This window comes from Balaenoptera musculus, chromosome 6 (assembly GCF_009873245.2).
Source record: "Balaenoptera musculus isolate JJ_BM4_2016_0621 chromosome 6, mBalMus1.pri.v3, whole genome shotgun sequence".
NCBI lineage: Eukaryota > Metazoa > Chordata > Mammalia > Artiodactyla > Balaenopteridae > Balaenoptera > Balaenoptera musculus.
In genome coordinates, this window is record NC_045790.1 from 44,238,096 (window position 1) to 44,261,868 (window position 23,773).

Genomic DNA, 23,773 nt, shown 5'->3' on the forward strand with positions numbered 1-23,773 from the left:
CATTGTTCAGTGGGAATTAACATTACCAAATTTTTACTTTCTAAATATCACTCTTTGGAAAGTAGATGAGGAGTAGGCAAGACTAGTGTCAAGAAGTTCAATTAATAAGCTCTTACAAGAACCCATATAATAGGAGAGGGTGGTCTGGACCAAGGCAGGAGCAATGAGGTGAGAGACAAGGATCTGGATTCTCAAGATACTAATTTGCAGAATCAATGAAATTTGGTAATTGACTAGAAGTGGAGAGATCGAGGTGATGCCCAGAGTCAGTGTGAACAGCTCGCGAGATGGTGTTGCTTTTCACTAATCTAGGAGTAAGGGATCAAAAAGAGAATTGTAAGTAAAGAAGTCAGAGGAATGTCAAACTTGACACCAAGAGGCATTAATCCTTAGTGATAGTTTTGTAAAATGAACTGAATAGTCCTGTGCGAGTTTCTCCCTTTATAGTCACATATTCATTAAACACATTCAATAAAGGTTTATTGAATGAATGATTGAATTCCAGAATGGATGTGAGGGAATAAACAAATGAATAAGTACATGAGTAAATGAAGTAGTAAATGGATGAGAGAAAATTCATGGAGGGAGGAAGGCAATGGGCATGAAAAGAATTTTTTCCTCATCAGCAGGGTGGTAAATCTTACACTCAAAATGGAGTCAGTCTTGCAATTTCAGGAAGTCTAATACTCAAGATGCTCAGTGCAGAGCAAAGATAAAATCCACAAGAGAAACAGTACTGAGGCCTGATGAAGCTCCATTTAAGAATGCAAACAGAAGTTTGCATACTTTATAGGTATTCATTTTTCCCAAGGAGATGAACAGTTATAAATAATGGTATCCTTGTTAATGCTTTCAAAGAAGCCCAGTTTAGACTTCAGATTCTGTCATAATGAGTGTTGACTTCTATCTTACTACATCCTTGGATGTGTACATGCTTATTTAATGATCCTTTTAGTATGATTTGTAAAAGACAAATAAGGTAGCAAAATGGTTTCATTTCACCCCTGGAATCAGAACTCTCTGGGAGTTTTAAGATCAAAACTGAAAACAAACAGCAAGATCTAATAAAAATTAATTATTGACTTGCTGCATTTTAGCACCTCTCTGGCCACACATATATGCACACACATATAAGTGAGAGTGGAGAAGGGGCGCCAGCTAGTGTATGCTAACTTACCAGATCATCACCTAAATGAGCTCTTCCACCCTTACACGGTGCTTTCAATGCAACTCAGACGAACTCATTTCTCACTCAATTGTAAGCATATTTAATAATTCAGAATGGAGACAGCTCTAGTACTAAAGGATAGGATGCTTTAGCTGATAGCAATATCAATATGTAAGGTAAGAACTTCTTAACCTGTCAGAATAGTGCATAATCTTAGGAGCTCATGACAGAACGTGTGGCTATGAGTCAAAGCAGAACAAACCTGATTATCCTTAGGCTTAAATTATCCTGTTAATTTCTATATAAGATGGAATTTTTATTAATATGGCTAAAATTCCATTCTTGGTTGTTTAAAACTCCCAGAAATAAAAATTTTAGTTCTTAAATTATTAACTATTAGAGAAAACATTCAAAACAGAAGAACCTAGAAAGGATTTACCCTTATTTCATCATGATACATTATTTAACCTTTACAGAACTTTTCCTCTTAATTTTAAAATCTTCTTATCTTGGGGAACTATTGGAATTGTTAAATGCTTTAGCACATGTAAACATTTAACAAACATGATACTGACCCATATAAAGTGTGCAATAAAGGCTAACATAACTGATTTTTAATCAGGCTGAACTCTATGGAAAACAAGCCAGGAACACTTTTTCCCCCAACTAGTTCCTTCAAACATGCTGGAGTAGATCTCTTTTCTGGTCCTAGACCACACCTTGAGTGATTCCTTCAGCTTTCTGGTCACTTTCATTTAAGAGAAAAAAAAATCACACTTTGGCAACTGAGAATTCACTTTCAGATATTACATAGCCTAGTCTAGTCTAAACCAAATCTGCAATTTCATACCCAGTTCAGTCTCTCCTCACATCACCCAGGCTTAGAAACCTCTATGGGAAGACAGGCTTTTACACTTCCTTGTTCTTGGACTTCTTCTTTCCTACTTCTTTTATTTGCCCCTCCTTTTCCTCTGGGATGCTATTTGGTCCTCTTCCTCCTGCACTATATTAGGACTCAGGAAGGGGTATGGGGGTGGGAAACAAGCATAAAGTGCTGTTGTAATCTGACCATTTGTTCCCTCAATGTGGCAGATGCCACACCTGCTTTCTTGCAGAACATATTCCCAGCTCTTTCATAGGCCCTGCAGTGACCTTCCTACCATCCAATTTCCTCAAGCAAGCAAAACAATAACCACCTGACCTCTTGCAACACCCCACTGTTCATCTCCTGCTTCCAGCAGATACTCTAGAGCTTCAGACTGCTGGAGATTCCTTGCCCAAGCAGGCTGTCCTCACAGGCACAGTTCCATCAAACTATCTTGAGTCCAGATACCTTTTAAGGTATAAAACTCATGTCTTCTTGTCAAACCAAAACCTGAAGATTCCATCTGCTTCTCACTGCCCTCCTCCCATGGCCTGCTGTCACAGACCACTCCACTCACTCTCCCAACTTGAGAATTCTCCAGGCAGGAGCCAAGAACCAGTCTCTTTAGTCACGTACACTCTCAAACTCTCAGAATGCATGTCAAGCACTTCTAAGAACTGCCTTCCTCACCCTACTCCTGTCTTAGATAAAGCAAGTAGATTAGTCTCTGTAGCTCGGCAAACACCCAGCTCGGGTGTGAGATGCCATTTTCTCAGCTTGCAACCTCCTCCAAAAACCGTAAGAGATTTTCTTGGAGACTCCTTCACTTGATTTGAAGGTAAAGGAGAAGAGAAAAACAAAAATACTTCACCCCTAAAGCTATTACTCCCGACTCTTACAAATTTTTTCTTCATTTTCTCTGTTTTGACTATATAGGTTGAACAGTGAGTGAGAGAAGAATTTAAATGATCTTCTTAAATCCTAGAGGTGGTTTCTCATCCATAGCATTATTAACACTCTGGATAAGATCTTTTTTTTTTTTGTTTGAGGAGGCAGAGCTGTACAGTGTAGGATATTTAACAGTGCCCCTGCTCCCCACTCACTGGATGCCAGAAGCTTCCCTTCCCCTTGAGGTATGACAATCAAATATGTCTCTAAACATTGCCAAATAGTCTTTGGGGGCAAAATCACCCCAGCTGAGATACACTGTCCTGGAGGTATGGTAACCAGTTGCAGCTGGGTGTTCTCTTTAGCATGTGGAGATATTTTTGTTTGCTTTGGGGTTTGACCTGAAACTTTGAGACGACAGAAAAAATCCATATAGTTATACTAGTTCCCCACCCCCTACCTCCATTAATTTAGTGAACATTCACTCTTTATTCACTAAATAAATCTTCATGTTCTGCTAGGTACCAGACAGTGTCACAGGCATTAAATGAGACAAGACTCTACATCTGGGACCTTACAGGTTGGTGATACTAGAAGCATCACAGAACATTCAGCAGATGGACAATATGATCGAAGTGGTGACCAAAGGAGACTACCTGGGCATCATTGTGTATGATGAAAACAGAGGGAAATTTGAAGCCTGGAAAGCCAGTTAGGAGGCAGTTGCCATAATAAAACAAACAAAAGAATTTTAAAGGGAGTAATGATCTGGGTGTGACTCCAGGTAATGAAGAGCAAAGAATAAAACAGAATGAAGTTGAAAAAAACATTGATGGAATTTTGTAAGTGGTTGTATAGATGGAAGTAAGAGAAGAAAGAGATAAATATCTTCTTTGGTTTCTTTCATGGGGATTATCACAGTTTTCCTTGCAGATATGGCATTGTTGGGATAAAAAAAGCAAAAAATGTTAGGCAGATGATTGTGGGGGAAAAACAAGAGTTTTCATTGGGTTTTTGGATATTCATATGCGGTAATTTTGATTTGAGGTTGGATTATTCAAGGCTATTCTGTATACAGAAATTGAAGGTGAGGATTTCCCTAGAAGAGATGCATTGGTCTTCACCTCATTTTTCTCTGAAAAGCTTAAGATAAACATAAGTGAACTGGTTGATCTTTCAACGATGTTTTGAGAAAAATGGCTCATTACCAACTCAGATTCACAAACTAGCATCCAGACCATCCAAAAATAAAACCCAATCTTTAAACCACCTCTGATGACTTTACCTAAGCAGAGTCAGCCTATCCTTCACAGATAGGAGACATAACTCTTCATAGGCCCGTAAGATGACAGATAGTTTAGAAACAAAGACTAATTAGAAATGTAAGAAGTTTTTCTTTTAAATAATATGGCAAATGGACAGCACTTGTTAAAACAACAAGGTTCCAAATATAGTGTAAAAATGTAACTCAAGTAGCCATAGGATTGCTTAGCTAAAAAATATTTAAAAATTAAAAATTTAATGGAAATAGAATTCAACCTATTTCTTCTTCCTGCCATTTCTCCCTTTGTTCAATTGCATTTTCTCAAATTTTAGATCAGGAAGGTTAAATTGAAGAAACTTTTGCTCTTTGGAAATGAACCTATTACCTCATTATCCCCTCACCCTTCTGCCAGTCATTCTACAGCTCCCATGATGGTTCCTTCATTTTTTATCTCTCTTTTGCTTCTGTAGAGAAGTCTAAGAACATTTTTAGGAGTTCTACAGTCTTGGGCTCAAATCTCAAATACACCTTTATAAAGTTATTCTACAAACTCAGGCAAGTCCTTCTCTAAGATTTCATTTCTTTAAAGTCAAGAGAACATTTTCCTTACATGGTTTTATGTTAATTAAATGAATTAAAGATATACATCACAAGTATAGAATTCATTGTAGTTGTTTTTTCCCCTCCCCTTCCCCTTCTGCTAAGTGATTTAGTAACAGGAGATATGAAAGGCATGATATGCCTATTTTGTATTTGCTATTATATATGTTAAAACAATAGTAAAAAATATATTTTTGGGTACTACAATCTGGACAATGTCAAACCTATAAAGCAAAAAATACATAAATATGTATAGAAAAGAAATGCAAGAATACATATAATTATTAACAGTGATTATTTTGGATGATAAAAAAATAGATATTTATCCTTTTCACTGTTCTGTTTCCCTGTCTTTGTATAATTAATATTTAATTTCCTAACGAAAAACATAAACTTCATGGAAAAAGAAAAGGAACTTTCTATAGTAAAAGAAATTCCAGTGTTCTCATTAATGAAAACAAAGTTTACTGCATTAACTAGTAACTCAGAGAAATACTCCTCACACTACATAAGATAATGTTCTTTCATAGTCCTCTACACTATGAGTGGACCAAGCCCCAGTGGTACTGATGGAATACACACCCTCAGTCTCTGTCTATGGCACTGACTTTGGGCTTTTTTTTTAAAAATGAAAATATTTTCCAAATCATAATAATAGCATTAATCTAATCAGATTTTAGTAAATCAACTATCCTTATACAGATGAATACTAAATAGTATGATCATTACTGTGGCTTAGACATGTCTTTTTTTCTAGCACAAGTACAGAACAAATCTCAATAGTCAGGAATATATATTCACCATGCTCCAGCTCAGTTTTGTCTTTATTCTGACTTCTGAAGAGTTACTCAAAGAGTCTAAGTACTGCAGCAATGGAAGTCTAATCCACATACCACTTTACAGTTTTAATTCAGAATCACATGGACCCTACTTAAACTATTGCCTCTCTCCTCTGCTACCCCAGCAGTGACCTTCAAAGGGAAAATGAAGACTTTAAGAACTTTCTTACTATATTGCAATCAGTCATTTGCTCATCTATCTTCTTATCATAATGCATTCTCCTTTAAGACAAGGGAGGTGTTTCAGACAAGGGAGATGTTTCAAACTCACCCATCAGCAGACAGGCTGCCTGAAGTCGTACTAAGCCCATAGACACCCCAAAACACACCACCTGATGCGGCCCTGCCCATCGGAGGGAAAAGATCCAGCTCCACCCACCAGAACACAGGCACCAGTCCCTCCCACCAGGAAGCCTACACAAGCCACTGGACCAACTTCACCCACTGGAGGCAGATACCAGAAGCAAGAGGAACTATGACCCTGCAGCCTGCAGAAAGGAGACCTCAAATACAGTAAGTTAGACAAAATGAGAAGACAGAGAAATATTGGGTGGGCCAAAAGGTTCTTTCAGTTTTTTCCATAAGATGGCTCTAGTAGCACTTAGTTGTCGTTAACTTCATTTGAAACAATTTTGTTAGATTGTATGCGACAGCTGTCATATCAGCGTGCATTTAAAAAAAGACTTATCAAAATTGGTGAATTTTTGTGCAGCTATTTTAATATTGAAGATGGAAAAAAAGCAACATTTTCAGCATATTATGCTTTATTATTTCAAGAAAGGTAAAAACTCAACTGAAATGCACAAAAAGATTTGTGCCGCATATGGAGAAGGTGCTGTGACTGATTGAACGTGTCAAAAGTGGTTTGCAAAGTTTCGTGCTGGAGATTTCTCAATGGATGATGCTCCATGGTTGGGAAGACCAGTTGAAGTTGATAGCGATCAAATCGAAACAATAATTGAGAACAATCAACTTTATACCACACGGGAGATAGCCGGCATACTCAAAATATCCAACCAGGCATTGAATATCATTTCCACCAGCTTGGTTATGTGAATTGCTTTGATGTTTGGGTTCCACATAAGTTAAGGGAAAAAAACCCTCTTGACCATATTTCTGCATGAGATTCTCTGCTAAAACATAATGAAAACGTCCCATTTTTAAAACAAATTGTGATGGGCAAAGAAAAGTGGATACTGTACAACAATGTGGAATGGAAGAGATCCTGGGGCAAGAGAAATGAACCACCACCAACCACACTAAACGCCTGTCTTCATCCAAAGAAGGTGATGTTGTGTATATGGTGGGATTGGAAGGGAGTCCTCTGTTATGAGCTCCTTCCAAAAAACCGAGTGATTAATTCCAACAAGTTGTCCTTCCAATTAGACCAAATGAAAGTGGCACTCAACGAAAAGTGCCCAGAATTAGCATAATCTTCCATCAGGATAATGCAAGACCTCATGTTTCTTTGATGACCAGGTAAAAGCTGTTACAGCTTGGATGAGAAGTTCTGATTTGTCTGCCATATTCACCAGACATTGCACTTTCGGATTTCCATTTATTTTGGTCTTTACAAAATTCTCTTAATGGAAGAAATTTCAATTCCCTGGAAGAATGTAAAAGGCATTTGGAACAGTTCTTTGCTCAAAAAGATAAAAAGTTTTGGGAAGATGGAACTATGAAGTTGCCTGAAAAATGGTAGAAGACAGTGGAACAAAAGGGTGAATATGTTGTTCAGTAAAGTTCTTGGTGAAGATGAAAAATGTGTCTCTATTTTTATTTAAAAAACCAAAGGTGCTTTTTGGCCCACCTAATATATTGCAGTTGAAGTAGCAAGGTAAAAACCCACAGGACCAAATAAATGAAGAGGAATTAGGCAATCTATCTGAAAAATAATTCAGAGTAATGATAGTAAAGATGATCCAAAATCTCAGAAATAGAATGGAGAAAATACAAGAAACCTTTAACAAGAACCTAGAAGAACAAAAGAAGAGGGACTTCCCTGGTGGTCCAGTGGTTAAGACTTCACCTTCCAATGCAGGGGGTCTGGGTTTGACCCCTGGCCAGGGAGCTAAGATCCCACATGCCTTGTGGCCAAAAAACCAAAACATAAAACAGAAGCAGTATTGTCACAAATTCAATGAAGACTTTAAAAATGGTCCACATCCAAAATAATAATAAAGAACAAATAAACAGTGATGAACAACACAATAACTGAAATTAAAAATGCACTAGAAAGAATCAATAGCAGAATAACTGAGGCAGAAGAATGGATACATGAGCTGGAAGATAAACTGGTGGAAATAACTGCCAGGGAGCAGAATGAAAAGAATTGAGGACAGTCTCAGAGACCTCTAGACAACATTAAATGCACCAACATTCGAATTATAGGGGTCCCAGAAGAAGAAGAGAAAGAGAAAGGGTCTGAAAATATTTGAAGTGATTATAGTTGAAAACTTCCCTAACATGGGAAAGGAAATAGTCAATCAAGTCCAGGAAGCACAGAGAGTCCCATACAGGATAAACCCAGGGGAAATATGCCGAGGCACATATTAATCAAACTATCAAAAATTAAACTGAAAAATATTAAAAGCAGCAAGGGAAAAGCAACACATAATATAAAAGGGAATCCCCATAATGTTATCAGCTGATCTTTCAGCAGAAACTCTATAGGCCAGAAGGGAAGGGCAGGATATACTTAAAGTGATGAAAGGGAAAAACCTACAACCAAGATTACTCTACCCAGCAAGGATCTCATTCAGATTTGATGGAGAAATCAAAAGCTTTACAGTCAAGCAAAAGCTAAGAGAATTTGGCACCACCAGACCAGCTTTGCAAAAAATGCTAAAGGAACTTCTCTAGGCAGGAACCACAAGAGAAGAAAAAGACCTACAAAAACAAACCCAAAACAATTAAGAAAATGGTTATAGGAACATACATGTTGATAATTACCTTAAATGTAAATGGATTAAATGCTCCAACCAAAGAGACAGACTGGATGAATGGATACAAAAACAAGACCTGTATATACGTTGTCTACAAGAGATCCACTTCAGACCTAGGGACACATACAGACTGAAAGTGAGGGGAGGGAAAAAGATATTACATGTGAATGGAAATCAAAAGAAAGCTGGAGTAGCAATACTCATATTAGACAAAATAGACCTTAAAATAAAAACTGTCACAAGAGACAAGAAAGGAAACTATATAAAGCGGCAGAATACACTTTCTTCTCAAGAGCACACGAAACATTCTCCAGGATAGATCACATCTTGGGTCACAAATCAAGCTTCAGTAAATTTAAGAAAATTGAAATCATATCAAGCATCTTTTCTGACCACAACACTATGAGATTAGAAATCAATTACAGGAAAAAAACTGTAAAAAAAACACAAACACATGGAGGCTAAACAATATGCTACTAAATAACAAAGAGATCACTGAAGAAATCAAAGAGGAAATAAAAAGTACCTAGAAACAAATGACAACAAAAACATGACGACCCAAAACCTATGGGATGCAGCAAAAGCAGTTCTAATAGGGAAATTTATAGCAATAAAATCCTACCTCAAGAAAAAAGAAAAATCTCAAATAAACAACCTAATCTTACACCTAAAGCAACCAGAGAAAGAAGAACAAACAAAATCCAAAATTTGCAGAAGGAAAGAATTCATAAACATCAGCACAGAAATAAATGAAATAGAAATGAAAAAAAAAAAATAACAAAGATCAATAAAACTAAAAGCTGGTTCTTTCAGAAGATAAACAAAATTGATAAACCTTTAGCCAGATTCATCAAGAAAAAAAGGGAGAGGACTCAAGTCAATAAAATTAGAAATGAAAAAGGGGAAATTACAACTGACACTGCAGAAATACAAAGGATCATAAGAGACACTACAAGCAACTCTATGCCAATAAAATGGACAATCTGGAAGAAATGGACAATTCTTAGAAAGGTATAACCTTCCAAGACTGAACCAGGAAGAAACAGAAAATATGAACAGACCAATCACAAGTAATGAAATTGAAACTGTGATTAAAAATCTTCCAACAAACAAAAGTCCAGGACCAGGTGGCTTCACAGGTGAATTTTATAAAACATTTAGAGAAGAGCTAACACCTATCATCCTCAAACTCCTCCAAAAAGTTGCAGAGGGAGGAATACTCGCAAACTCATTCTACGAGGCCACCATCACCCTAATACCAAAACCAGACAAAGATATCACAAAAAAAGAAAATTACAGGTCAATATCACTGATGAACATGGATGCAAAAATCATCAACAAAATACTAGCAAACAGAATCCAGGAACACATTAAAAGGATCATTCACCATGATCAAGTGGGATTTATCCCAAAGATGCAAGGATTCTTCAATATACACAAATCAACAATGTGATACACCATATTAACAAACTGAAGAATAAAAACCATATGATCATATCAATAGAGGCGGAAAAAGCTTTTGACAAAATTCAACACTGATTTTTGATAAAAACGCTCCAGAAAGTGGACATGGGGGAAACTACCTCAACATAATAAAGGCCATATATGAGAAACCCACAGCAAACATTATTCTCAATGGTGAAAAACTTAAAGCATTTCCTCTAAAATCAGGAACAAGGCAAGGGTGCCCACTATCACCACTATTATTCAACATAGATTTGGAAGTCCTAGCCATGGCAATCAGAGAAGAAAAAGAAATAAAAGGAATCCAAACTGGAAAAGAAGAAGTAAAACTGTCACTGTTTGCAGATGACATGATACTATACATAGAAAATTCTAAACATTCCACCAGAAAACTACTAGAGCTCATCAATGAATTTGGTAAAGTTGCAGGATACAAAATTAATACACAGAAATCTCTTGCATTCCTCTATGCTAATGATGAAAAATCAGAAATAGAAATCAAGAAAACAATCCCATTTACCATCGCAACAAAAAGAATAAAATATCTAGGAATAAACCTACCTAAGGAGACAAAAGACCTGTACGCAGAAAACTATAAGACACTGATGAAAGAAATTAAAGATGATACAAACAGATGGAGAGATATACTATGTTCTTGGACTGGAAGAATCAACATTGTGAAAATGACTCTACTACCCAAAGCAATCTACAGATTCAATGCAATGCCTATCAAACTACCACTGGCATTTTTCACAGAACTAGAACAAAAAATTTCACAATTTGTATGGAAACACAAAAGACCCCGAATAGCCAAAGCAATCTTGAGAAAGAAAAACGGAGCTGGAGGAATCAGGCTCCCTGACTTCAGACTATACTACAAAGCTACAGTAATCAAGACAGTATGGTACTGGCACAAAAACAGAAATATAGATCAATGGAACAGGATAGAAAGCCCAAAGATAAACCCACGCACATATGGTCACCTTATCTTTGATAAAGGAGGCAAGAATATACAGTGGAGAAAAGACAGCCTCTTCAATAAGTGGTGCTGGGAAAATTGGACAGATACATGTAAAAGAAGGAAATTAGAACACTTCCTAGCACCATACACAAAAATAAACTCAAAATGGATTAAAGACCTAAATGTAAGGCCAGACACCATCAAACTCTTAGAGGAAAACATAGGCAGAACACTCTATGACATAAATCACACTCACAGCAAGATCCTTTTTGACCCACGTCCTAGAGAAATGGAAATAAAAACAAAAATAACAAATGGGACCTAATGAAACTTAAAAGCTTTTGCACAGCAAAGGAAACCATAGACAAGACGAAAAGACAACCCTCAGAATGGGAGAAAATATTTGCAAATGAAGCAACTGACAAAGGATTAATCTCCAAAACTTACAAGCAGCCCATGCAGCTCAATATTAAAAGAACAAACAACCCAATCCAAAAATGGGCAGAAGACCTAAATAGACATTTCCCCTAAGAAGATATACAGATTGCCAACAGACACATGAAAGAATGCTCAACATCATTAATCATTAGAGAAATGCAAATCAAAACTACAATGAGATATCATCTCACACCAGTCAGAATGGCTATCATCAAAAAATCTACAAACAATAAATGCTGGAGAGGTTGTGGAGAAAAGGGAATCCTCCTGCACTGTTGGTGGGAATGTAAATTGATACAGCCACTATGGAGAACAGTATGGACGTTCCTTAAAAAACTAAAAACAGAACTACCATATGACCCAGCAATCCCACTACTGGGCATATACCCTGAGAAAACCATAATTCAAAAAGAGTCATGTACCAAAATGTTCATTGCAGCTCTATTTACAATAGCCAGGACATGGAAGCAACCTAAGTGTCCATCAACAGATGAATGGATAAAGAAGAAGTGGCATATATACACAATGGAATATTACTCAGCCATAAAAAGGAACGAAACTGAGTTATTTGTAGTGAGGTGGATGGACCTAGAGTCTGTCATACAGAGTGAAGTAAGTCAGAAAGAGAAAATCAAATACTGTATGCTAACATATATATATGGAATCTAAAAAAAGAAAAAAAAAATGGTCATGAAGAACCTAGGGGCAAGACGGGAATAAAGATGCAGACCTACCAGAAAATGGACGTGAGGATATGGGGAGGGGGAAGGGTAAGCTGGGACAAAGTGAGAGCGTGGCATGGACATATATACACTACCAAACGTAAAATAGATAGTTAGTGGGAAGCAGCCGCATAGCACAGGGAGATCAGCTCGGTGCTTTGTGACCACCTAGAGGGGTGGGATAGGGAGGGTGGGAGGGAGGGAGATGCAAGAGGGAAGAGATATGGGGACATATGTATATGTATAACTGATTCACTTTGTTATAAAGCAGAAACTAACACACCACTGTAAAGCAGTTATACTCCAATAAAGATGTTAAAAAAAAAAGCACAAACAAACCAAAATAAAGAACTGAAAAAAAAAAACAAACCCTAGGGAAGAAAGGATTGTTTATCCCTTTTAGAAAAAGACTTTTTAAATAAAAAAAAAACACAAAAAACGAAATGTAAAAAATTTATATGAGTTACCTAGAAATGCAGTATACCTACCTGAGTATGATTAGAAATCGAGATATTATTTCAAAATTAAGATATGTGTTGAAAAGTAAATTAAGCATATTTACCTTCCATGACTAAAATTGTAGAAAATAAAAGAATTTACTCACTCAAATAGGAAAAAAAAGAAATTAAAACAAGATTTGTTTTTTTAATCTGAGCAGACATCAGTGGCCACACACCATCACAAACTATAGGGGAAGAGCATGACCACAGCATTAGTACAGGCAAGTCACTAAACAAAAACCAAACAAACAGCAATAACAACAATCCTGGGAGGACTCAGATACAAAGTTGCTAGAAAATACTACCTAAAATGTCCAGCTTTCAGACAAAAAACTGTTAAGACATGCAGAGAAACAGGGAATGTGACCATACTCAGGGGAAAAAGCAGTCAATAGAAACTGTCTCTGAGAGAGTACAGATGTTGGAGTAAGAAAACAAAGACGTCAGAGGAGCTATAACTAAATATGGTCCAGATACTAAAGGAACCCACATGTAAAGAATTAAAGGAAAGTATGACAACCGTGATATAATAAAGAGAGAATATCAATAGAGATATAAATTATTAAAAAGACTCAAGGTACACCGTATGTTTTACATTGATTTAGATCTTCCTCAATTTCTTTTATTAGTGTCTTATAGTTTTCCACATACAGACCCTGTACGTATTTTGTTAGACTTATACCTAACTTCTTTATTTTTGCAAATTATTATAAAGGTCATTTTTTAAAGTCTCAAATTCCACATGGTAATTGATGGTATATGTAGGGTCACAGTTGACTTTTGTGCATTGACCTTGTAACCTGTGACCTTGCTAAACTCCTTAGTTTCAGAAGTTTTTGATAGATTCTTTGGGATTTCCTATATCCAAATAATATTATCTAAACATTTTCACTTTCATCTTTATAGTTTTGCTGAATATAGAATTCTTGGTTTACTTTTTCTTTCTTTCAGCACTGACTACATTTTGAACTTCATTTCTGGTGAGAAGTTAGCTGTTAATCATATTGTTCTGTATGAGTTGCTTTTCTCTTGTTGTTTTCAAGATGTTCTTTGTTGTCTTTGGTTTTAAACAGTATGACTATGACATTTCTAAGTGTGTCTATCCTACCTCAAGTTTGTTGACCTTCTTGGAAGTCTAAGTTGATGTTTTCTTCAAATTTGGGAAGTTTTAAGCTAATATTTTCTTTAAATAATTTTTTCCCATTTTCTCTTTATCCTCTCGTGGGAGTCCTTTATGCATATATTCACAGTTTCTCACAGGTCTCTGAAGCTCTTTTTCTTTTCTTAATTTTTTTCTCTTCTGTTCAATTTTGTTTTTCTTCAGGTTTGCTTTTTTCTTCTACCATCTCAAATCTGCTGTTGAGCCCCCTAGTAAATTTTTTATTTCAGTTTTATTTTTTATCTCCAAAATTTCCACTTGGTTATTTTGAATAATTTATCTCTATGGATAACTAATTTACTACATTAAAAGAATGACAAAAATATATAAAACATTTCAATAGATACACAAAAAATATTTGAAAAAATTCAATATCTATGCTAGATAAAAACTCTAAACAAACTAGGAATATAAAGGATTTTCCTCAAACTGTTAAAGCATCTGTTAAAAATCTATAGTTAATATTATATTTAATGTGAAAGATGGAATGTTTTCTTCTAAAATTGTAAACAAGTTCACTTTCATCATTCTATTCAACATTATACTGGAGGTCCTAGCCAATGTAATAAGGCAATATAAATAAATTTAATAAATCCATATTAGAAAAGAAAATCCCATTTACTTGTAAGCAATATGACCTTGTATGTAGAAAATACTAAGGGAAAAAAAACCACATTAGAGTACAAGAGTTCAGCAAGATCAAAGGAGACAAGATAAATACAGAAACATCAATTAACTGTTTATGTATTGGCAATGAAGCACTCACATATTTAGAATAGGATAACAACATGTATACCAAAGACTACAAGACATTGCTGAGAGAAATGAAAGGAGATATAAATAAACATTCCATGTTCATGTTCAATATTGTTAAGATGGCAATTCTCCTCAAATTGATCTATAGATTCAAAGTAATTTCTATTGAAACACCATCAGGCCTCTTTTCAGAAACTGACAATCTGTATTTAGACCTTATGTTGAAATGCAAAAGACTGAAAATAGCCAAAACCATTTTGAAAAACAACAACAAAGTTGGAGGACTTATACTTCCAATTTCAAAAGTTACTATAATCATACAGTAATCAAAATAGTGTGGCACTGGCAAAAGAAAAGATTTAATAAATCAAAGGAAAACATTTGGGAATCCAGAAGTAATTTCTTACATTTATGGTTAGTCGATCTTTAACAAATGTGCCAAGGCAAATTCAATGGGGGAAAAATAGTCTTTTTAATAAATAGTGCTGAAACAACTGAATATCCACATATAAAAAGATGAATTTAGACCCTTACCTCATACCAAACACAAAATTAACTTAAAATGGATATTATACCTAAATGTAAAAGCTGAAATTTTACATTTTTAAAAGAATGTGTAGGGAAGATATCCTCATGACCTTGGGTTAGACAAAGAGTTCTGAGATCCAAGACGCAGAGCATGATATATAAAGGAAAAAAATGATAAACTGGACATGATAAAATTAAAGCTTTTGTGCTATTAAGAAAATGAAAAAATTAGCCACAGACTGGGATAAAATATTTGCAAATAATACATTTTATAAACACCTTGTGTCTGTGATGCATAAAAATTACAACTCAATAATAAAACAATAAACCCAGCGAAAAAATGAGAAAAAATGTTGACTAGACATTATACCAAAAAATATATGAATAACTAATAAACTCTTACCACTTTTATAAGCTTGAACACCACACCCCTCAAGGATCTCTTCCTCTTCAAACTCTTCTTGTATATTTGTTTGCCGTATCTTTCATTAGCACTTACTATCTATCATGTATTGTTAGCTGTTCTTACATATGCATGCCCTGACTACCAGTCTGGTACACAGATTTGGAATGGTCACTAAACAGTATGTTATAAGTCTTTGAGAGAGCCAAGTCTGGTACAGTACATTGCAGAGGGTAGCTATTAAATACTGATGGTTAGGGAATCAGAAGACTGCAGAAGACCTTTAAAACAGATTCTTCCATGGAAGATCAAATGTGAAAACTTAACTCATACCTACTTTTTTCTTTTCCTATCTACGAAGAGGAAGTTTTCAGAGCTTCCTTTGCCAGTTCTTCTTAGCGTTAACAACTCTCACTATCGATCAGTATTATACACAGTTGGTCTAGTACTTTTAAGTTTTATTCCAGTTGATGTATGTTCCTTTTTTAAAATAGCAGTTTAATTTGGTCACTCGACCAAGGTTAATAATCAACTTCAAATTCTATTCTACCATGCTGAACCAGCTGAGACTACCTTCATTAAATTCACATAGAGCCTTGAGAAATACTAGACAAGAGCTAGATATTCTTTAAGTCCAATATCTCAAAGATAATATGACATCCTAGGAATTCTATTGGTATGCCTAGGTGTGTGGTCTATCAAATTAATAATTATTTTTTAATCACACAGTAAAAGACACTGCCTCCCTGAACTGAGTACAACTATAAAATAAATCACTAATCATTAATTATGTTTTGCATTATATACCAATTATTTGTGAAGAAGCCTGAGAGTGTTATAAATATAATCCCATTAGTTTTCTCAAATTTTCCGTAAGCTTGAGAGGTAGTCATTGTTATCTCTATATTTAACACATTGCTATACTAATAAAAACTAGGCTCTTTTACATTTTACAAAACACACTTACTTTATCATTCTACTTGTCCTTTTGTGAAATAGATACTGTTATCATCTTCTCTTTTCAAATGAGAAAACTGAGGTGTAATCACTTCCCAAGATCTTTGTAATCATTAATATTGACAAAAGCTAATCTTTACTTCTGAGGAAGTGTCCCTGATACAAAGGATCATCCTAATATAAAAAAGAGTTGAAGTACCTGGTTTGGTATTAAGAAATGGGAGAGTAAGGGGCAGAAAGGGAAACTTTAGGGACCAAGGCTAAGTGCTTTTATCAACTGCAATTCAGTCAAGGTCCAAAACTTGTTTTGCTATTGCTGTCTTTGCTCCTGGGCCTTCCCATCAAAATTTGAAGCTATATGCTTAATTCTTGACAGAACATTCTAGAATAAAGTATGAGCAAAATAGCTATGTTGCCTGAAATAGTCACTGACTATAGGGCCCATGTAGCAAGGTTTACAGCCTTCAAGCTTCCTAAAACTGTCTTCCTCTAAGTAGCTAGAACAGTCTTCATATTTGCCACTCGAAAGTCAAAAGGCTTCTGTCATATACGCTCTACCTCCTAGCCGAGATGAACAGATGCTACAGAATGCTACTGGAGCAAGCAACTAGGGTTGAACTTGCTACTAGTAACTAGTGAATCTGTCAGTATGAGTTAGCTCCCTCTTCATGTTGCTGACTTTTACACTAAGAACCCTGGCATTGCTGTTGGCATTATAACACAGTGCTACTTTGGGGGTTTTAATATTTATAGTGGAGTCTTAGTAGTTTAGGCAAATGTTAATTATTATATCTTGAACAAAAAGCAAAAAATTGAAGAAAACAATCTGATAGCATGATATCATTTGGCCAAAATAGCCTCTGGTTGTGCAATCCATAGGAACCATTGTCCAAGGAAGGAACAGGAAGACAGTAGAGAACAGTATGTAAACAGCTCTGCTACTACATAACTTGTGAGGTTGGTCAAGCCACAATTTATTAATCTGTACAACAGGAATACTATTGTTATCTATTGATAAAATATCCAATAAAATATTATATATATATAAGCTCACAAAAAAATTGATTGCAGTGATTAGAGGCAAAGGTCTGTGGTTAAGCTTCAGCTGTGCCACTTACTCATCATACCGTGGGCTTTATGAATCTCAATTTTCTCAAATGAAAAGTGAAGCTAGTCATGTCTACATGCCTCAGTTATCTGATTATGTTTTTATTTAGAGAAGCAGTTGAGACAATGCTGCCAAAAGAAATATACTGATAATAATAAAAATTTTAACTATGGAATTATAAGAATTTGTTCATCTCTTGGTATCTGATGGAATCTCTCACACCCAACCAAAACATTTACTCCCTGTTCTGCCACCATCCTCTCAGTGCCATTCCTGTTACCATCATTCTAGAGAGGAGGTGTCCTGTTCCCTTTAAATCAAGGACAGACATCCTAAGAAGTCCACCTATATTACAAAATCAGCATGGAGGAGCAGGGAAGCAGTGATAGCATGTATATTAGAGGATTTACTTTGAATTAATTATTTCCACACACTGTACTGCATCCTTAACAATTCATTAGGTGACCACCATGCCTTTATCTATACTCTTAGGTACTTTTGGCATTTACCACATATACCAGATGTTGAAGCATAATAGATTTGTAAATGGGTGAATATATTTTATGGGATTTTGTTAAGTACTGTCCAAATACATGCTAGCATTACTATCTATAATAACTTCATCAAAATGTTTATAACATGTTTTTCAGGTCACATTTACAATCAAGGTCGGGGGACTTTCATTTGTTCTTTCATTCACTAAAAATTATTTTTAAAGTGCCTATTGTGTTATGTATTTAGTTAATCTCTAAATACTCATTGATAAATAAAACAAACATGGTTCCTGTTCTTCTAAATTTAATAGTCTAGTGGGATAAAGATAATGAAGAAATGAAGCAAGTTAGTGTATGCATTGGTCAGGAAGGGTCAGATTATGCTATGTTAATGAGCAACCCCCAAATCTCAATGACTTGATACCAGCAAAGCTTTTTCCCTTGCTCATGCAGTTTTCTCTGCGCAAGTCTATAGGAAGGGTCTGCACACCTTTGTCACTCAGGGACTCAGGCTGACAGAGGCTTTATCTTATCATGTGCTTCCTACAATCTCCACAGCAGTGGGAAATGAGTGTGGCAAATCCCACAGTGGTCTTAAAGTTTCTGTTCATGTGTGGCTCACATCTCTCCTGCTTATGTTTCATTTTGCAAAGCAAGTTGCATACACATACTTAAATTGAAAGAGTAAAGTAGTGCAACCCCACAATATGCTCAGATGGAAGAAAGTAAAAAATATTCAGTGAATAGCTGTTATGATTTCCACAATATAAAATTTCAAATGAAGAGGGTCTAGAGACAGAGACTACAGCAGTAAGATAGGAAGAAAAACCCCTTATACATGGGCCGTCTGAACATTCTTCTGAGACTTGAATAGATAAGAATTCAGCCCAATAATGAGCAGAAGAAAGAATTCATGTAAGAATTAACCTGGGTAAACATTCTGAGGTTGGCAAGAGCTAGACAATTACAAGGAACAGAAAAAGGTTTGGCATAACTGACACATGATGGGTGAGGAAGGGACTAGAAAAAGGGGCTGGGATGATATCTTTTGTGGCCTCATATGCCACAGTTACGAGTGTCAAATCAAGGAGGGCTTTAAGCCAGGGAGCAGCAGCATCTGGTTTATGACTGCCATGTGGAATGTAATGCTGCAGGTCAAGAGTAGAAATTATAATGGTACAGCATTATTAAAAGTGGGAGGAGCCCACAGCAATTGTGGCCCGCCCACACTAGGTGACCATATATAGCTTCCACAGGGGATTACCCCTGGAGCACCTGGTTCCGGTGATCAGGGGGAATTGCAACACTGGGTCTCACAGGACACCTTCTACATAAGGCCATTTCTTCATGAACAGGAGACGTAGCTGATATACCTAGTACATAGAAAAAAACCAGATAGCCAAAACGAAGAGACAAAGGAATACCTTCCAAATGAAAGAACAAGACAAAACCTCAGATAAAGAGAGATACAGATGATTTACTGCATATCTAAAATGATAGTTAAGTGATACACAAAATTTAAAAATGTAAAATATGATGTCAGAAACATAAAATATGGAGTGGGTGATGTAAAAATGCAGTTGTTTTTAGAACTCATACATAAGTGACCATCCACTTAAAATAGATTGCTATATACATAGGTTGTTATATATGAACCTTTGGGTAACCACAAACCAAAAACCTACGACGGATACATAAAAAAATGAAGAGAAAAGAATACAAATGTACCACTAAAGAAAGTTTTCAAATCACAAGAGAAGAGAACAAGAGAAGAAAGGAACAAGAATATAAGAAAAACCAGAAAACAATTCACAAAATGGCAATAAGTACATACCTAACAAAAATTACTTTAAATGTGAATGGACTAAATGTGCCAATCAAAAGACATCGTGGCTGAATGGATAAAAAAGGCAAGATCCACATATATGTTACTTATGAGAGATCCACTTTAGTTTTAAAGACACACACAGACTGAAAATGAAGCAGTGAAAAGATATTCCATATTAATGGAAACAAAAAGAAAGCTGGGGTAGCAGTACTTCTATCAGACTAAATAGACTAAAACAGACTAAATAGACTAAAACAAAGACTGTAACAAGAAACAAAGAAGGGCATTGCATAATGATAAAGGGGGATCAATGCAACAAATATCAATAACAAATATGCATAAATATCTATGCACCCAACAAAGGAACACCTAAATGCGTAAAGTAAATACTAACAGGTATAAAAGGAGAAATTAACACTAACACAATAATAGTAGGGGACATTAACACCCACTTGCACCAATGGGCAGCTCATCCAGCAAAAATCAATAAGGAAACATTGGTCTTAAAAGACACATTACAATGTTGTGTTAGTTTCTGCTGTACAATGAAGTGAATCAGCTATATGTATACCTATATCCCCTCCCTCTTGGACCTCCCTCCCCCTCCCCATCCCACCCATCTAGGTCATCACAGAGCACTGAGCTGGGCTCCCTGTGCTACACAGCAGGTTCCCACTAGCTATCCATTTTACACATGGTAGTGTATTTATGTCAAACCTAATCTCCCAATTCGTCCCACCCTTCCCTTTCCCCCTGTGTCCACATGTCCAATCTCTATGTCTATGTCTCTATATCTGCCCTACAAATAGGTTCATCTGTACCATTTTTCTAGATTCCACATATATGCATTAATATACAATATTTGTTTTTCTCTTTTTGGCTTACTTCACTCTGTATGACAGACTCTAGGTCCATCCCATCTTTACAAATGACCCAATTTTGTTCCTTTTTATAGCTGAGTAATATTCCATTGTATACATGTACCACATCTTCTTTATCCATTCATCTATTGTTCGACATTTAAGTTATTTCCATGTCCTGGCTATTGTAAATAATGTTGCCATGAACACTGGGGTACATGTGTCCTTCTGAATTATGGTTTTCTTAGGGTATATGCCTAGTAGTGGGATTGCTGGGTCATACGGTAGTTTTATTTTTAATTTTTTAAAGAACAACCATACTGTTCTCCATAGTGGCTGTATCAGTTTACATTCCCACCAACAGTGCAAGAGGGTTCCCTTTTCTCCACACCCTCTCCAGCATTCGTTGTTTGTAGATTTTCTGATGATGCCCATTCTAACCGGTGTGAGGTGATACCTCATTGTAGTTTTGATTTGCACTTTTCTAATAATTAGTGATGTTGAGCATCTTTTCATGTGTCTCTTGGCCATCTGTATGTTTTTTTTTTTTTTTGGTGAAATGTCTATTTAGGTCTTCTGCCCATTTTTGGATTGGGTTGTTTGTTTTTTTAATATTGAGCTCCATGAGCTGTTTGTATATTTTGGAGATTAATGCTTTGTCCGTTGCATCATTTGCAAATATTTTCTCCCATTCTGAGGGTTGTCTTTTTGTCTTGTTTATGATTTCCTTTGCTGTGCAAAAGCTTTTAAGTTTAATTAAGTCCCATTTATTTATTTTCGTTTTTATTTTCATTACTCTAGGAGGTGGGTCAAAAATGATCTTGCTGTGGTGTATGTCAAAGAGTGTTCTTCCTATGTTTTCCTCTAAATGTTTTATAGTGTCAGGTCTTACATTTAGGTCTTTAATCCATGTGGAGCTTATTTTTGTGTATGGTGTTAGGGAGTGTTCTAATTTCATTCTTTTACATGTAGCTGTCCAGTTTTCCCAGCACCACTTATTGAAGAGGCTGTCTCTTCTCCATTGTATGTTCTTGCCTCCTTTGTCATAAATTAGGTGACTGTATGTGCGTGGGTTTATCTCTGGGCTTTCTATCTTGTACCATTGATCTAGATGCAAAAATCCTCAACAAAATACTAGCAAACAGAATCAACAACACATTAAAAGGATCATACACCATGATCAAGTGGGATTTATCCCAGGAATGCAAGGATTCTTCAATATATGCAAATCAATCAATGTGATACACCATATTAACAAATTAAGTAATAAAAACCATATGATCGTCTCAATAGATGCAGAAAAAGCTTTTGACAAAATTCAACACCGATTTATGATAAAAACTCTCCAGAAAATGGGCATAGAGTGAACCTACCTCAATATAATAAAGGCCATATATGACAAACCCACAGCAAACATCATACTCAATGGTGAAAAACTGAAAGCATTTCCACAAGATCAGGAAAAAGACAAGGATGTCCACTCTCACCACTCTTATTCAACATAGGTTTGGAAGTCCTAGCTATGACAATCAGAGAAGAAGAAGGAATAAAAGCAATCCAAATTGGAAAAGAAGTAAAACTGTCACAGTTTGCAGCTGACATGATACTATACATAGAAAATCCTGAAGATGACACCAGAAAACTACTAGAACTAATCAATGAATTTGGTAAGGTTGCAGGATACAAAATTAATGCACAGAAATCTCTGGCATTCCTATACACTAACAATGAAAAATCAGAAAGAGAAATTAAGAAATAAAGCCCATTTACCATTGCAACAAAAAGAATAAAATACCTAGGAATAAACCTACCTAAGGAGGCAAAAGACTTGTACTCAGAAAATTATAAACACTGATGAAATAAATCAAAGATGACATAAACAGATGGAGAGATATACCATGTTCTTGGATTGGAAGAATCAATATTGTGAAAATGGCTATACTACTCAAAGCAATCTACAGATTCAATGCAATGCCTATCAAACTACCAATGGCATTCTTCACAGAATTAGTACAAAAAATTTTACAATTTGTATGGAAACAGTAAAGACCTTGAATAGCCAAAGCAATCTTGAGAAAGAAAAACGGAGCTGGAGGAATCAGGCTACCCAACTTCAAACTATACTACAAAGCTACAGTAATCAAGACAGTATGGTATTGGTACACACTCTTTTTAATTGCACTTGGAATATTCTCCAGGACAGGTCACATGCTGGACCATAAATAAGTCTCAATAAATTTAAGAAGATTTAAATCATATCAAGTATCTTTTCTGAACTAAACAGAATAAAATGACAAAATTCAACATTCACTTATGATAAAATTTCTCAGAATGTGTATGGAGGAAACGTACCTCAACATAATAAAGGCCATATATGACAAACCCAGTGAAAAGCTGAAAGCTTTTCCTCTAAGATGAGGAACAAGACAAGGATGTCCACTCTCACTACTTTTATTCAACATAGTATTGCGAGTCCTAGACACAGCAATCAGACAAGAAAAAAATAAAAATAAAATAAAAGGCATCCAATTTGGAAAGAAGTAAAGCTGTCACTGTTTTCAGATAACATGATACTATATATAGAAAATCCTAACTATGTCATCAAAAAACTACTAGAATTAAGAAATGAATTCAGTAAAGTTGCAGAATACAAAATCAATACATAGAAATATGTTGCATCTCTATACACTAATAACAAATTGTCATAAAGAGAAATTAAGAAAATAATCCCATTCACAATTGCATCAAAAAGAATAAAACACTTAGGAATAAATTTAACCAAGGCGGTGAATGACTTGTTCTCTGAAAACTATAAGGCATTGATGAAAGAAACTGAACATAATGCTGTTGGAGGACGGAGGAAATGAAAAGTGCCCACTGAACTTAGTCACCTTGACACTAAAAAACAGTTAACCTAGAGGATGGCGGTAGGTACTTTGAAATAGTATGTGCATTCCTAAGTCAAGAGTTATGAATGGATAACTACTCTTGTGGGCACCAGGAACATATCAGTGAAGGTTTTAATC